Below are 16,880 nucleotides of genomic sequence, written 5' to 3'. Positions count from 1 at the left end.
GTCCAAGCATAGCCCTTGTTGAGGCCAATTTTTTCTTGCATTTGGGTTTTAATTGTGAATGGATGAATTGTTTGATCCAAATTTGGGGGGGAATTACATCCCTTCACCTTATGCTCCTCCATCATATTTTAATCCTTATGAGATTGAGTCTAATTCATTTCATGCATCATCTTATTATGGACTTGATCACTCATTTAATCCTTCTTATGACTATTGCCCTCCACCACCATTTTATGATGAATCAATTCCACCACCTTCTAAGTACTCACCCGGATTTGAAGAAAAAGTGTTAGCTTTACTTGATGTGCATATTTCACACACTTCATTTATTAATTCTCATTCTCAAACTTTAGCCAACTTAGAAGCTCAAGTTGAGCAAATTGCAAATACTCTTTCTCATCAAGAGGAGGAGGAAGAGGCAAATGAAAAAATGGCAAGAACTTCAATGTATATAGATGAGGATGATGAGAGTGAGGAGAATGAAACAAGTGAGCTAATGCCTAGCACTCTATCTTGTATAGAGGAGGAAGTGGCAAGTAAGTTAGTGGCTAATCCAATAGAACATAACATGATTAATAAGGACTTTCCTTGTTTTGATTATGATTTTATCTCGGAGATGGCTACTCTAGAGAGTGAGGAGATGTTGACCACACTTGAGGTAGGAGAGAAGGAGGAGGAACTTGTTGAAGAGGGCCTTCCTTCTATTATCTCTAATGATCCTCTTGAGGAGTGTCTTTTGGAAATGTATAAAAATTGTGGTTTTGACTTTAAAAGCTCTAAAAATGAAATAAACTCTCTAATGGACTCCTTAGCTTACTTAGAAGGTGAGGAAATGGTAATTTATAAGGAGGAGAAGAGGGATGAAGAGATGGTGTTTCTTATTAATCCAAATGAGTCTTTGAAAGACAATGCCTCACCAATTATCAATATGGATGATCATTTGAATGTGTTTCAAGAACACAACAAAGAGGCAAGCCTAACCATGATTGATTTTGTTTTCAAGACCGTGGATGGAAGGAACAATATCATCTCTTTTATTTCTTTTCAAGTCATTCTTTTGGAGGATGATTTTATTGTCATAAGTGGGACATTAAATGAGAAAAGTGAAAAGAGGGTCAATAAGGATGTTTCATATCCAGTTTTTGATTCATTTGATTAGTGAGTTGACCTAACATCTTGCTAGAGACGTTAAACACTAGTATTCGTAGAGTTTCATAACTCTATTCCTCCCTCATTTCTTTTTATTTTTCATTCTTGTGTACATTCTTCCATCTATTTTTCAAATTTTCATTCTTGTTACCATCATTGGGGCTTAGCTTAGGATTTTCTGCACTTTCAGTTCAAAATTAGGCATTTGGTGCCAGTTCGATCGATCACAAGAGCACCTTCGATCGATCGAATTGTTCTTCGATCGATCCAACTATGGATTCGATCGATTGAACTCCACATGAGTCCCAACACTTAGAAAAATTTTGGCCCTGCATCCAAATTCCAAAATGCATGCTCTCGGGATCTCCAAATTCTCAAAAGTTTGATCAATCGTAAACCATTTCGATCGATCGAACTACCTTTCGATCGATCCAACATGTGGTTCGATCGATCATGAGTCCCAACACTTAGAAAAATTTTGGCCCTGCATCCAAATTCCAAAATGCATGCTCTCGGGATCTCCAAATTCTCAAAAGTTCGATCGATCGTAAACCATTTTGATCGATCGAACTACCTTTCGATCGATCCAACATGTGGTTCGATCGATCATGAGTCCCAACACTTCGAAAAATTTTGGACCTGCATCCAAATTCCAAAATGCATGCTCTCGGGACTTTCCAAAATTTTTCATGTTCGACCGATCGAATTCCAAGTTTGATCGATCCAAGGTTCCAACACATCAACTCTTGAACCCTTAAACTTGTACATTCTTTATCCTCTTCGATCGATCGAAATCTTTCTTCGATCGATCGAAATTTGCATCTCATTAAAAAAAAAAAATGCCATTAAGAGTGGAGACCTAAGTTCGATCGATCGAACTCCATCTTCGATCGATCGAACTCTGCATATCGTGTTTTTAAAAATATAACCGAGTTGGATCGATCACTTTGGATCGATCCAACTTCAAAAGGAAACCAAACCCTAGTCTCCCTCTTCTCTCAATCTCATCTCAATCCGGCCAACCTCCATTCCAATCATCTTCCTTATCTCCGGCGAGCCAATTCCGGCAAGGTAGAGCCTTATTTTCACCGCGGCTTCGCACCCTCTCTCTCATCTCATCCCTCTCGGTTTTGAGGTAAATCGCGAGCCACTTCTTGATTTAAAAGTTTAATCAATGCATGATTCATGATTTTCTATATTGATTTATGTTGTATGTGTATTAATCATCCATTTTGAAGCATCAATTTCATGATTATGGTATACATATTCACACATGCATTCGGCCGAACCAAATTGGGGATTTTTTATTTGATTTGGCATTTCGGGAGTGTTTGGATGTTGAGGATGGGCTGTTTGGTGTGTAGATGGGCCCACAAACACGTTTGTGTGGGCCCCGTGCTATAGATCTCACAGTTCTGTGACTTTTCAAATTCGGCATTCGCACAGTTCGATCGATCGAACTTGTGCTTCGATCGATCGAAGTAGTGAACTTCATTTCACTATCTTTGATCGATCCAATCTTGTGCACTTTAATGCTTCGATCGATCCAAGTGTTGGATTGATCCAATTCACTTCGATCGATCCAACTTTTGAACATTTTTCACTTCGATCGATCGAAAATTTCTGTAATCGATCGAACTCCATCTTCGATCGATCAAACTTTCACAGATCATACATACACACTCCATTCATCTTGTGTCGTCTTCATGCTATCTTTATATGCACAATGCCTGTGATATTCCACATTGGATGCATTTCATACCTACATTGCTTAGCATGATTCACATATCATCATCATCATAGATTCATGTCATCCGTATTTTGTCTATCTTATTTGACATACATGTTTCTATTATGCACTTAAATTCTTATATATCTGGCACTGACTTATATTGAAATTTTCTTGTCTTTTTACAGATCATGCCTCCGCGGTACAAGAGTACAGCCAGGAGATCTTCGGGGCCACAGCGACCCCGCAGACATATACGGCCCAGGATAGAGATGGTTGCAGAGCCATCTCGTGCTCAGGCGGAGCCCGCACAGGCTACTCCCCCTCAGTCCCCATCCCACGAGGCTGGGGAGGGAGCTGACCACATGCCATCTACATCCCAGGCTCCTCCAGCCTTCACACCATCACCTTCTCCTGTGCGCCATCAGGCAGATGCAGCCGTTATGCCATCACCGCAGCCACCTCTACCGGCTCAACGCCGTGACCAGTTGCTGCCGAGATATGCAGCTATGACCGTGGCTCAGGAGTCGTACTTCGATACTGCGTACTTCTCCGAGTCTATCCTGACCCGGTCTGGCTATCAGGATATCATGCAGCGGGGCCTCTCAGCCATCTTTGCCCCAGTCACCGGCCTTGTATACCCGCGACTAGTGCGGTTATTCTTTCAGCATCTCCGGCCCTCGCCACGATCTACCGCAGAGATGATCACTACACTGGACGGCCACGAGATTGTCATCACAGTTGACACTCTGGCCCGTGCTTGCCGGTACCCACACCAGTGTCCACCTGAGCTTGCAGAGACATACCCGAGGCTGCATAGGCCTTCATTTTCTGACATGGCTGTCTACTTGATAGGCCATCATGCCGGTGGTCAAACATTCACCACCAGGACCTTCTTGCCTGACGACCTCTGGTTCATCGACACAGTTCTTTTTCAGAACATTTACATGGCAGGCTACAAGATCCAGAGGCGTCATGACTACTTGACAGCTCTTTACGCTTTTTACACGGGCTGCTGGGTATCTATCCCAGTCCTCATCTGGAGCGTGATGAGGTTACTGTATGATTCTTTCATTTCCAGGAAGGACCCTAAGCGGTCCAAGGTCCTGTCCTTCGGACACCTCATCACGCAGATCCTTCTTGACCAGCGCTACAGAGTGCCCCCAGATGAGGAGCCCCTTGCACGGTCTAGCTTCTATAGGCGGAGCGACTGGAATAAGAGCTACAATGCTCTTATTCGGAGTCTTCAGGAGCCAGCTGTAGAGGCAGCAGCTGATCTAGAGGAGGAGGAGGCAGCCCAGGCACAGCCGGCACCTCCAGCAGCAGCAGATATCGCAGCGGACGACGCACCAGTCGGTTCGGCTACCGATCGCATGGACATTGACCTGGAGCGACCTGCGGAGGAGTATGCCGATGCTGCAGATGATGCTGATGCCGATGATACCAGTGATCGAGCTGCTGCTCAGGAGCGAGTTCGGGAGTCTTCTTCAGAGGCATCTCTGCCTGAGTCTCCAGTTCCCACTCCCGGATTCGGAGCACGCTTGCAGACACTGGAGGAGGACGTAGCAGCCATGCGAGCCGACATCACTGCCCACCGAGCTGAGTTCACCTCTTTTAGGGTGGATGTCATGGCTTGCTTTGCCGATCTCTCCAGCCGACTCCCTGCACCTGCACCCGCACCTGCACCTCCAGCCACTGTAGATCTTCACGATCAGGCCTCCTGAGACTCCACTTCCAGTTGTTCTATGCTTTCATTTCTTTTATTCTGGATCTGTATTATACTGTCACTGTTACTGTATTATACTTTGCGGCCGGTCTGTCGGCTTTATTATTTTATTGATGTACCTGCACTTTATATTCTCTATATATTGCTTTTTGATTATGGATGTCTCTTAGTATCTCATATTCGTATGTTTGACTCCATCAGGTACACCATAGTGACTTCAGTGAGAGAGTACTGCCTAATTTTTTAGGACCACTCTTACACCTCTCTCTCTATTCTCTATTTATCCCATTTTACACTTGCATGTCCACTGTGCACTGATTATCCTATCTTGTTATCTAATGAGTTTATCCGAGTGCAAACTTTTCAGGACCACAGTTTATCCCAAGTTTGGGGGGGCCATGCCACCCACTTTGGATACTTCTATCCCGATCATTCATGTCTAAAGCACTGGTATACTCTTTCCTTTGTTCTCTTCACATATTGAGGACAATGTGCAGTTTAAGTTTGGGGGTATTGGTGTATGTTTCAGTGTTACTTTAAAATTCAAAATTTTGAGCATGTCTTGTGTATTTGAGGGATATTTCTATACTTGGTCCATTTCTAGCTATGATTTTGATCTTTTGAGGACTATATTGCTTAAAATTTAAAAATTGCTTGACTTGAGAGTCCAATACTCCTTGTATGCCTTGAGGATGCCATTTAGGAGTAATTTTTTCAAAAGATTGATATCTTGCTTGCATTTGTGGTCCACATCATCCTGATTTTGTGATTGTTTTGAGATTCATTCTAGGATTCTACACTAGCACCGGCGCACGCTAGCATTCAATTGTGGGGTACATGCTTTGTTGATTATTGAATTGGTTATATCCCAATTGGGCTAGTAATGCATTGAAAGCTTTCATTCTTGATAAAGGTGGATAACAACCCCTTTTCATTGAGTAGCTGGGATTCTTGCCTCATTAAGCAGTGAACTTCTCGCGCCGAAAGGTGGAGGGCCCAAACTCTAGGTTAATAATTGAATTGAAAAAAAAAAAAAAAAAAAAAAAAAAAAAAAAAAAAAGAAAAAAAAAAAAGAAGAAGTTGCAAAAAGTAATAAAAGTGAGGACTTCTCCCAAAAGGTGAGAAGTGGGAAATGATTAGATGGTTGTTGTCTTGATTTGTAGCCTAGTTGATTTGAGTTTGTAAGTCCGTAGGGGTGTCTTAACACGTAATGCCCTAAAGCCATCTGGTTTGGGAGTTATTGACCTAAAGCTCGCTACATGAATCTTCAAGAAAGCTTAAGAGATCAACACATTGCACAATACTTCCATCTTTGATCCTCAATAATAATAAAAAATAAAAAACAAATAGAGTGAAAAGAATAAGCGCACCTAGAACAATAAAGCTTTAATAAAAGGTCCACTCTCTTATCTTGATGATCGGTACTAGATTTGTGTGCTAGTTTGAGGGTAAGGATGTGATTATTTCTCTAGTTAGCTAAGATAGCAACACACTTGATGCCGGACCTCTCACATGGATTCTAGACTTGTTTTAATTTTCATGATCATTTTCTTGATGTGTGGAGGACCATGCTTGCTTGCTTGATATTGAAATTTTGGGAGATTGCTTAGAAATGGTTGAAAATTTGCATACTTGAGGTAGTTTTCTCCCAATGCTTGTTTGCAATATTGGTGCCTCTTTTGAAAGAATGAGCTTAATGTTTGTGGGTACCATTTCTGGAAACCCTCACGAGACTTTACTCGTCCACTAGGGGTAACCTAGGGGTTTAAAAGGCTTGTTGCATATGCTAAATGCAATCGTGTTCCCTACGAAAGTGGAGCTATCATTTTACTTGATTTCCAGTTTATACTTGTTTAGTTGTTCATTTCATTCTTTTACTTCTTAGTTCATTGCTAGGGACTAGCAATATTTAAGTTTGGGGGTGTGATGAGCACTGAAAAGTGCGCATTTAAACCCGTTAAGCTTAAGCATTCTAGTACCTTTATCTATCTTACTTTGCCGTTTTAGACTTATTACGTGTTATTTATATTTTCAGGCACTAATCCCAAAATTGAGCTAACTCAGCCAAATAAGAGCTTAATTGAAGCAATCCTGAGATAAACCAAAGGAGGGAGCAAAGTGGAGAAAGCAAGGAGCAAAAAGGAATCAAAGTTGTGCAGCTGAAAAGTTCGATCGATCCAACTTAGAGTTCGATCAATCGAACATCTATGATCGATCACAGTACTTCTCGATAGATCCAACCTTAGCCTTTGCTGAAATTCCAAGTTCGATCGATCCAACATCACCTTCGATCGATCGAACCCTATTTTGTCCTATTCAAATGATTGATCTTATCCACAGCTGTACGCCTACCAACCACTTTTGTCCTTTTCCCCATAAATATCTTCAAAATATCTCAGCCTTGTCCTTATCCGGAGGAGTCAGACCACTTCGATCGATCCAAGATGCAGTTCGATCGATCGAACCCATCTTCGATCGATCCAAGTTAAGGTTCGATCGATCGAACTTCCTCCAGCGAGAAAAAGTTAAAGTCCAGCTCATTTATTCCGTCCTTCACCCAATCATTGGAGAATATGCCTTGCACGACCACAGCTCATCATAGGGTGTATTTGACCTACCTATATAAGGAATATGATACATTTTTTGGTGAGGAGCCTAGAGTCTCTTGACACACATTGAAAATCATCTTGGAGGCTCTCCTTGGAGAGGAGGAAGGGGGGAAGCTAGAGCACCATTGGAGGAGATCTTCACTAACAAGGAGCAGCCATGGAGTTAGCCCTTAAGGGTTGGATCATCACTACCATGAGTGTCTAGACATCCTCTTGGGGCTAGAGTTAGCCCCAAGCATGCTTTCTATACTCTAATCTTGTGTATTATTGAGGGATTAGTGTTGTATGATACATCTTGATATTCATGTATATATAAGTCTTGATTATTTCATGGTTTGTATGGTTTAATGCTTCCAATTGACTATTCTATGCTACCCATATGTCTATGTATGCTAAAGTAGGATATTCATGTGCTTATCTCTAGATTTAGTGTTTTTGATGCATGTCTATGTGTATTGATGCTATAGATCTAGAGATTATCAAGATGATATGCTTAATGAATGCTATTTTGGTTCATTTGATGGTTTATGCCTATTCTTGATGGCTTGTGCCTCTCCCCTAGTCTAGATAGCTTTATTTTCATGCTAGTAGTGTAGATTTAGTGTAGTGGTAGTATAATGTTAGATGGGAAGACAATCTACTCTTGATGTTTGATGTTCCATGCTTGTGAGTCCAAATGGCATATTCCTCTAATATTGTGTTGTATGTGGATTGTGAGCTTAATGAAGGATTAATGACTAGTTATGATATGTTGTATCTTTACATGTGTTTAGACAATTTATTCCTCTCCCAATAGATAAATTGTGGCCTCTCACATGATGTTTAGATAATGCATGTTTAACTAAGTCATCCTTATGGATTGCTTGGACTATGAGCTTATTGAAAGGTTCAATGACTTGATTTGATATTTTGTTCTCTTCACATGATGTCTAGACAATATATTCCTCTACCAATAGATGTATTATGGCCTCACACATATTGATTGAGACAATTTGCACTTGTTGAGTCACCCTTACCAATTGAATGTCTTTTACACACACAACATTGTTGCAACACATTCATTTCCCTCATTAGTCACTTGTTTATGGTTTGGAAAAGTATTGCTTGGTGGTGATCTCTACACCCCAAGACCTTTCCTTCTTACTTACTCTTTATCTTAATGCATTTTAATTAATTCTTTTCTAGAAGTAATCAACCAACCCAATTCTCTTTTGCAATCATTTGGTACGCTAGAGTCGAAGTTGAAATTCCAACACGTATAATCCCTTGGGACGATCCCTACTCACTCTTGCTACGTTAGTAGTAGTGTTGGTAGTGGTTTTTATAAATTTAAATTTGACATAAAAGGCTTTTCTTGAACCACACATTCACTACATTCAGTTTGGCGTATTACAAGCGACCTTGTCAGATTTCATAACTAGTCATTAATCCTTCATTAAGCTCACAATCCACATGCAACACAATATTAGAGGAATATGCCATTTGGACTCACAAGCATGGAACATCAAACATCAAGAGTAGATTATCCTCCCATCTAACATTATACTACCACTACACTAAATCTACACTACTAGCATGAAAATAAAGCTATCTAGACTAGGGGAGAGGCACAAGCCATTAAGAATAGGCATAACCATCAAATGAACCAAAATAGCAATCATTAAGCATATCATCTTTATAATCTCTAGATCTATAGCATCAATACACATAGACATGCATCAAAAACACTAAATCTAGAGATAAGCACATGAATATCCTACTTTAGCATACACAGACATATGGGTAGAATAGAATAGTCAATTGGAAGCATTAAACCATACAAACCATGAAATAATCAAGATTTATATATACATGAATATCAAGATGTATCATACAACACTAATCCCTCAATAATACACAAGATTAGAGTATAGAAAGCATGCTTGGGGCTCACTCTAGCCCCAAGAGGATGTCTAGACACTCATGGTAGTGATGATCCAACCCTCAAGGGCTAACTCCATGGCTGCTCCTTGTTGGTGAAGATCTCCTCCAATGGTGCTCTAGCTTCCCCCCTTCCTCCTCTCCAAGGAGAGCCTCCAAGATGATTTTCAATGTGTGTCAAGAGACTCTAGGCTCCTCACCAAAAAATGTATCATATTCCTTATATAGGTAGGTTAAATACACCCTATGATGAGCTGTGGTCGTGCAAGGCATATTCTCCAATGATTGGGTGAAGGACGGAATAAATGAGCTGGACTTTAACTTTTTCTCGCTGGAGGAAGTTCGATCGATCGAACCTTAACTTGGATCGATCGAAGATGGGTTCGATCGATCGAACTGCATCTTGGATCGATCGAAGTGGTCTGACTCCTCCGGATAAGGACAAGGCTGAGATATTTCGAAGATATTTATGGGGAAAAGGACAAAAGTGGTTGGTAGGCGTACAGCTGTGGATAAGATCAATCATTTGAATAGGACAAAATAGGGTTCGATCGATCGAAGGTGATGTTGGATCGATCGAACTTGGAATTACAGCAAAGGCCAAGGTTGGATCTATCGAGAAGTACTGTGATCAATCATAGATGTTCGATCGATCAAACTCTAAGTTGGATCGATCGAACTTTTCAGCTGCACAACTTTGATTCCTTTTTGCTCCTTGCTTTCTCCACTTTGCTCCCTCCTTTGGTTTATCTCAGGATTGCTTCAATTAAGCTCTTATTTGGCTGAGTTAGCTCAATTTTGGGATTAGTGCCTGAAAATATAAATAACACGTAATAAGTCTAAAACGGCAAAGTAAGATAGATAAAGGTACTAGAATGCTTAAGCTTAACGGGTTTAAATGCGCACTTTTCAGTGCTCATCACACCCCCAAACTTAAATATTGCTAGTCCCTAGCAATGAACTAAGAAGTAAAAGAATGAAATGAACAACTAAACAAGTATAAACTGGAAAGTAAGTAAAATGATAGCTTCACTTTCGTAGGGAACACGATTGCATTTAGCATATGCAACAAGCCTTTTAAACCCCTAGGTTACCCCTAGTGGACGAGTAAAGTCTCGTGAGGGTTTCCAAAAATGGTACCCACAAACATTAAGCTCATTCTTTCAAAAGAGGCACCAATATTGCAAACAAGCATTGGGAGAAAACTACCTCAAGTATGCAATTTTTCAACCATTTCTAAGCAATCTCCCAAAATTTCAATATCAAGCAAGCAAGCATGGTCCTCCACACATCAAGAAAATGATCATGAAAATCAAAACAAGTCTAGAATCGATGTGAGAGGTCCAGCATCAAGTGTGTTGCTATCTTAGCTAACTAGAGAAGTAATCACATCCTTACCCTCAAACTAGCACACAAATCTAGTACCAATCATCAAGATAAGAGAGTGGACCTTTTATTAAAGCTTTATTGTTCTAGGTGCGCTTATTCTTTTCACTCTATTTTTTTTTTTTTTTTTTTATTGAGGATCAAAGATGGAAGTATTGCGCAATGTGTTGATCTCTTAAGCTTTCTAGAAGATTCATGTAGTGAGCTTTAGGTCAATAACTCCCAAACCAGATGGCTTTAGGGCATTAGGTGTTAAGACACCCTACGGACTTACAAACTCAAATCAACTAGGCTACAAATTAGGACAACAACCATCTAATCATTTCCCACTTCTCACCTTTTGGGAGAAGTCCTCACTTTTATTGCTTTTTGCAACTTCTTCTTTTCTTTTTCTTTTTTCTTTTTTTTTTCAATTCAATTATTAACCTAGAGTTTGGGCCCTCCACCTTTCGGCGCGAGAAGTTCACTGCTTAATGAGGCAAGAATCCCGGCTACTCAATGAAAAGGGGTTGTTATCCACCTTTATCAAGAATGAAAGCTTTCAATGCATTACTAGCCCAATTGGGATATAACCAATTCAATAATCAACAAAGCATGTACCCCACAATTGAATGCTAGCGTGCGCCGGTACTAGTGTAGAATCCTAGAATGAATCTCAAAATAATCACAAAATCAGGATGATGTGGACCACAAATGCAAGCAAGGGGGCAGAGGCTTGAATTAAATAAATTAGTTTTGGATTCTAAAAAGGGATTGGGATTCATTTTCACATTTGGTCGAGTCGTGGACTCTTAGATTTTCCTCCTGGTCATCAATCTTTTGAAAAAATTACTCCTAAATGGCATCCTCAAGGCATACAAGGAGTATTGGACTCTCAAGTCAAGCAATTTTTAAATTTTAAGCAATATAGTCCTCAAAAGATCAAAATCATAGCTAGAAATGGACCAAGTATAGAAATATCCCTCAAATACACAAGACATGCTCAAAATTTTGAATTTTAAAGTAACACTGAAACATACACCAATACCCACGATTCCAAAGACCTTCTCACTTTTAAATCTTCGAACCTACGAGTCCGAAGAGTTCCTCTTAGGTATGAAGCCAAAGTTATAAAAAGCCTCGAACCCCAAGAGTCCGAAGGTATCAATAAACTCCTCTAAGGCACGTCAGCGAGGAATTACAAGCCTCGAACCCCAAGAGTCCGAAGGTATCAATAAATTCCTTAGGCACATAGCCAAGGAGCCTCAAGCCTCGGACATTTTGGTTTACTACAATTACCATTACAATCATTAACAACGATTAATTCCCTCTAGTTATGGCTGTCACGTCAAACAAAAATGGAATTGAGGGCAAAGTGTGGGGGCAAAAATCTCCCCTTCCAATTAAAACAAGACACATCAGCACATAAGGGGACCACCACAAATACTGAGACTATTCAACTTTCATATTGGGCTTCTATAAGGAGCTTGGGCCAGGTCAACTAATCATAATGGGCTAAACTCATTAAGAAGGCCCGAGATGATGAGACCCCAAGCCCAGGTACGAATATATTACTAAACCCATTTTAGTAATAGTTCTATTAGAAGAAGAATTATAATTTATGGAAACCAAATAATGTAAATCCTTGTTATAAGAAAAATATGATGTAATTCAGATTCTTAAGGGACAAGCAATGCAAGTCCTAAAAGGAATCCATTAAGGTTTTTTCCTATATAAAAAGGGCTCAAGACCGTCAATAAGGGACACACAAGTAAAAGGGCAAAGCCCCTAAAAATAAAGATCCAATTCTCATTGCCAGAACTACGTTCTGACTTGATTCCCACACTTCATGCGGGATACGTAGGCAATATAGGTAATCCTAGGTTCGGTCATATCATCAAAATACCCCATCATCTCTATATAATTTCTCTAGTTCATTGTTTATTCTATATTAATATTTTGGGTGTAATAATTGTAGAGATTTCGTTAACTTGTCAAAGTCGAACGAATTTTTTCACTTACAGATATGGCTCGAGATTTTTGGCTTGGGCTCGAGCCTCTTGAGATAAGGCTCGAGTAGAACTTCAACACTTAGTCAACTTTCTTTAAATAATTCCCGAAGTGTCTTTTTCATAAAAACTCAGAATATTTTGGGGATAAATCTTCATGGTGCTCGATCACTATGTCATAGTGCTCGATCACTGTTTCCTGAGGCCTAAACTTTGGGGTTTGGGGCTCGAGCCTTTTGGCAAAGGCTCGAGCTTTTTGAAAAAGGCTCAAGATCTGATAACTTTGGATTTTTTGAAGCGTCTTTTAGCATTTCGAGGCAATTTTGGCTCAATCACTTTTGCAAGGGCTCGAGCACTTTGAGTTTGGGCTCGAGCCTTAAGATCTAAGCTCGAGCCTTTTTGCCTTAATTGATTTTCTTGCTTCTGTAGAATATGTGCTCGAGCTTTGGTACTTGAACTTCTCCAAAGTCACCATTTTGTCTCCAAACTTGCTTCAGATGACCGGCAACGACTCTGTAATCTTCAATGTCAATCTTTTCATCATAAAAGCTCGATTTTAACCATTTTTTTAGGAAAACACCTAAAAACATGAAATAAACATAAATCAGTATAAAACTGGATAGAAGTATCACTTTAGGTCTTAACATATGCGTATTTAGGGACTCAAATATGCGATATTTATCGCTCATCACACCCCCAAACTTACATATTGCTAGTTCCTTAGTAATATAAAACTAAAAAGCCACTTTCGTGGGAATCACGGTTGCATTTAGCTTATGCAACAAGCCTTTAAACCCCTAGGTTAACCCTAGCGGACGAGTTGTAGTCTCATAAGGGTTTCCGGTGATGGTACCCATGACCATCTCAAATAGTGCCTTAATTGCCCAATAAGCTCATTCAAACCTATTTTCATATTATAATATCCCAGCAATACATCAATCAGTCAAATATAACAAGTGTAAGGAACTATATTAAATAAAAAAAATCTCAAACTCTCGATATCATATCAATAGCCATGGTCCTCATATATCAGTTTAATCACATAATTAACAATCCCAATCCCCAAAAATCCTTTTTAATAGTGAACTCACAATTTTAAACATGTGGCTTACTATCCATACTTATATCTAACTCATGTTATCCCTCAATTCACAAGTAAGCCTTTCAAATTCTGATCCCCAAGGTATTTTCCTAAGTTTCTATAGGTATGCATTTGTTTCATTCATCACTCATTTTTTTAACTTTCTTTTTTTTTCTTTGAAAGGGTACTGTGCAATGCTCAGGTCTATTAAGCTTTCTAAATCACTCATGTAACGAGTTTTCAGCCAATGACTCCCAAACCAGATGGTTTTAGGGCATTAGGTGTTGAAACACCCCTAGGAACCTAATTGTTCAAGTAATCTAGGCAACCTAAACCACTTATGTAATGAACTTTCAATCAATGACTCCCAAACCAGATGGTTTTAGGGCATTAGGTGTTGAAACACCCTTAAAGACTTAATTATTCAAGCAATCTAGGTACGGACCCAAACTTGCCCTTTGGTTTTTTGTTTTTTTTCATTTGCGTACATACCATTTTTATATTTCTTTTTATACCTTGGTTTTCAAAATTATCAAATTCACCTGCTCATCTCAGTTTAACACAAATCAAAATAAGATTTCAAGTTTACACCCCACAGAATGTATATAAGTATGAACACGTGCAAAGTGAAGTATTCTAGGAATCAAAATCATCAAATTATAACTATCCTGACAAAGTGAACTACAGGCTACCAAATGATATAAAATAAATTCAAAAATCCCAATTTAGCATAAATTCGGTATACAAATTATCTTTAACCAATATCATACTACATATGGACATCACAACAATCAACAAATCTAAAATCATGCTTAAACAGTTAAATTTCATTCTCTGTGCACAACATATCATCAACAAATTTTTTATGTTATCTTCCTTACCCCCAAACTTAGTGTGTACATTGTTCTCAATGTGTGAAAATAAATGTAAAGATAGAAAGATATCACCAAATACGCAGAACCAGCAAAGATCAAGAATTCTAGTACAGAGGGCAAAATACATCTCACCCCCAAACTTAGTCATTTACACCTGGCAAAACAATCACACTTGACAACATACATCAGAGTATCAAGTATATAGAGTAAATAGATATATATCATCGTGCATAACAGATATGACAAAAATATCAACACAGGGGTAAAATAAGCAAACACACATATATATATGATCAATATCAGTACAACGCTTTAATGAAAGACTTAGGGCGGGCATACATCAAAAATGTGACGACCCTGGATTTTTTTTCAACGCCGTTTCTTCCGTTGTTCATATTTTCTCATTTGGAATCTTTTTCGTTCACAGAGTTTTGCCGTTTGAGCGCGTCTGCTCAGATTTCACATTTCCGGACCCAGCGGGGCCCGTTTGGGACACTTTTTGAGTTTTTCTATAAATAGGGGGCCTTTAAGTGAAAAATCAGATTTTTGCTCTCTCTGTCCTCTCTCTTGGCCCGATCTAGAGGCAGCCATGGCAGCCATCTTCTCTCTCTTCTTTCTCTTCTTTTGAGCTTCTTCCCTTCAATGAAATACCTTAATGCCTCAGTGTTTATTGTTCCCCTCGGCGAGGCCTTCGATTCCAACCGATTGGAATCTCATTTTGGCCATTTCTTGAGTTCGGGTTTGAAATCAAGTTGTATTTTTTAGGGGGCTTCCTTGGGATTCATGTTCGTGGTGTTGTCCCTAACAAAACCTAGGAGTTTCGTCAGATTCGGAGCCGATTTTTTTTTTTTGTGGGGGTTTGAGATTTCATCTCAAATGGAGGTAGGGAATGTTTTAGGCTTTTGTGTGTGTTGTATTGAGTGTTTAGCATGATTATACAACTTATATATGTGCTTTGTATCAAATCTAGAAAGTTAGTAATTTTTAATTCTTTGTATAAGATTTAAAATTCATGATGATATATAACTTTGATTTGAATTCTGGCATGGTAGAAAATCTTGTTTTAACATGTTGGTTAACATATATTAAATTTGGATTAATTAAATAAGAATTGCTCTTTTTAATTAATATTTATCTTTTGTAAAAGATTAAAGTTCATGGCCGTACCTTGCATGAAATTGAGTTGTATTATACTTCTAAATTAAGTTTTGGCATGTTTGTTAACATACTTTAATTTGAGAGCATTTGGTTGAGTTTGAAAATTTAGAGACTTTAATTAAGAGAATTAATTAAAATCTAATTTTGTGGTTTCATGGGCCTAATTAAGCTTTTGTGGGAATATATGTAATGACCATGATATGTCTATTAGCATATATTAAATTGGGGCCAATTGGAAATGATTTGAAATCTAGAGAGTTTAATTATTTTGATGTAATTAGATTCTATCTTGTTTATCCATGGATTTAATCATGTTTTAGAAGGTGCTTCTATTTTAAGATTATGGATTTAGACTTGTGAAGTATTCACTTGATTGTGTTATATGCATTGAAGGGCATTGTTATTAAATTTATATTCATGAGAGTATATTTCTATATGAATATATTGTTGGCTTGTGATTTCGTAGCATTATGGATATGAAATGCTTATTATGCATAATTGAGAGTTATATTGCTAACTTGATACTATGTAGTAGTAATATGTATAATTTATGAACTTATTTGGCTTATTTTGGAATCTTGGAATATTGTTGAGTTGAGATGGCTAGGGTTTGGCTCTACTACGGGGACGTGAGTCCTCTAAGTCATTGAGATAGTGCGCACTTAGGGTGGTCTTCCCTACGGGCTAGTGCCCGGAATAACCATTGAGGTTTCGGCAGAATTCCGAGCGTGATGTCCAAGTCTTTCACTATTTGTTTTCGCATTCAATTCCAAGTTGACAATCATGTTTACCTTGTTGACTTGTGGTTTTGGCTATTAGCGATTTTGATGTTGTTAAGTACATCCATACTAAATTGATATATTTAGTTGATTTCACACTTTTAGATTTCTATTTGATAACCTAGAGAATCTATGTCTTGATGTGTGGTATTAGATATTCTAATTATGCTAAATTGTTATATTTAGTTGATGTTGCATTTTAGACTTCAAGTTGATAACCTTAAGAATCTATATGTTGTTGCTTTGTGTAAGCATGCTCCTATGTTGTTGCTTTGTGTAAGCATGCTCCTATGTTGTTGTTTTGTGTAAGCATGACCCTATGTTGCTAAAATTGCATGAATGAGGTGATTGATGCTAGAAATGATCTTAGGTAGCTAGGATGCTCCTTGAGTCTCACCTTTGACATAGACGTTAGGTGGAATGAACCACAATAATTAAATCATGCAAACTTGTAAAACGTAGGTCCATGCATACTCATTT

The sequence above is a fragment of the Cornus florida genome, unplaced genomic scaffold (assembly GCF_030987335.1).
Source record: "Cornus florida cultivar Cherokee Brave unplaced genomic scaffold, ASM3098733v1 CherokeeBrave_3.0.0_Hap2_Chr03, whole genome shotgun sequence".
In the NCBI taxonomy this organism is placed as follows: domain Eukaryota; kingdom Viridiplantae; phylum Streptophyta; class Magnoliopsida; order Cornales; family Cornaceae; genus Cornus; species Cornus florida.
Note: the sequence above shows the minus strand (reverse complement) of the source record.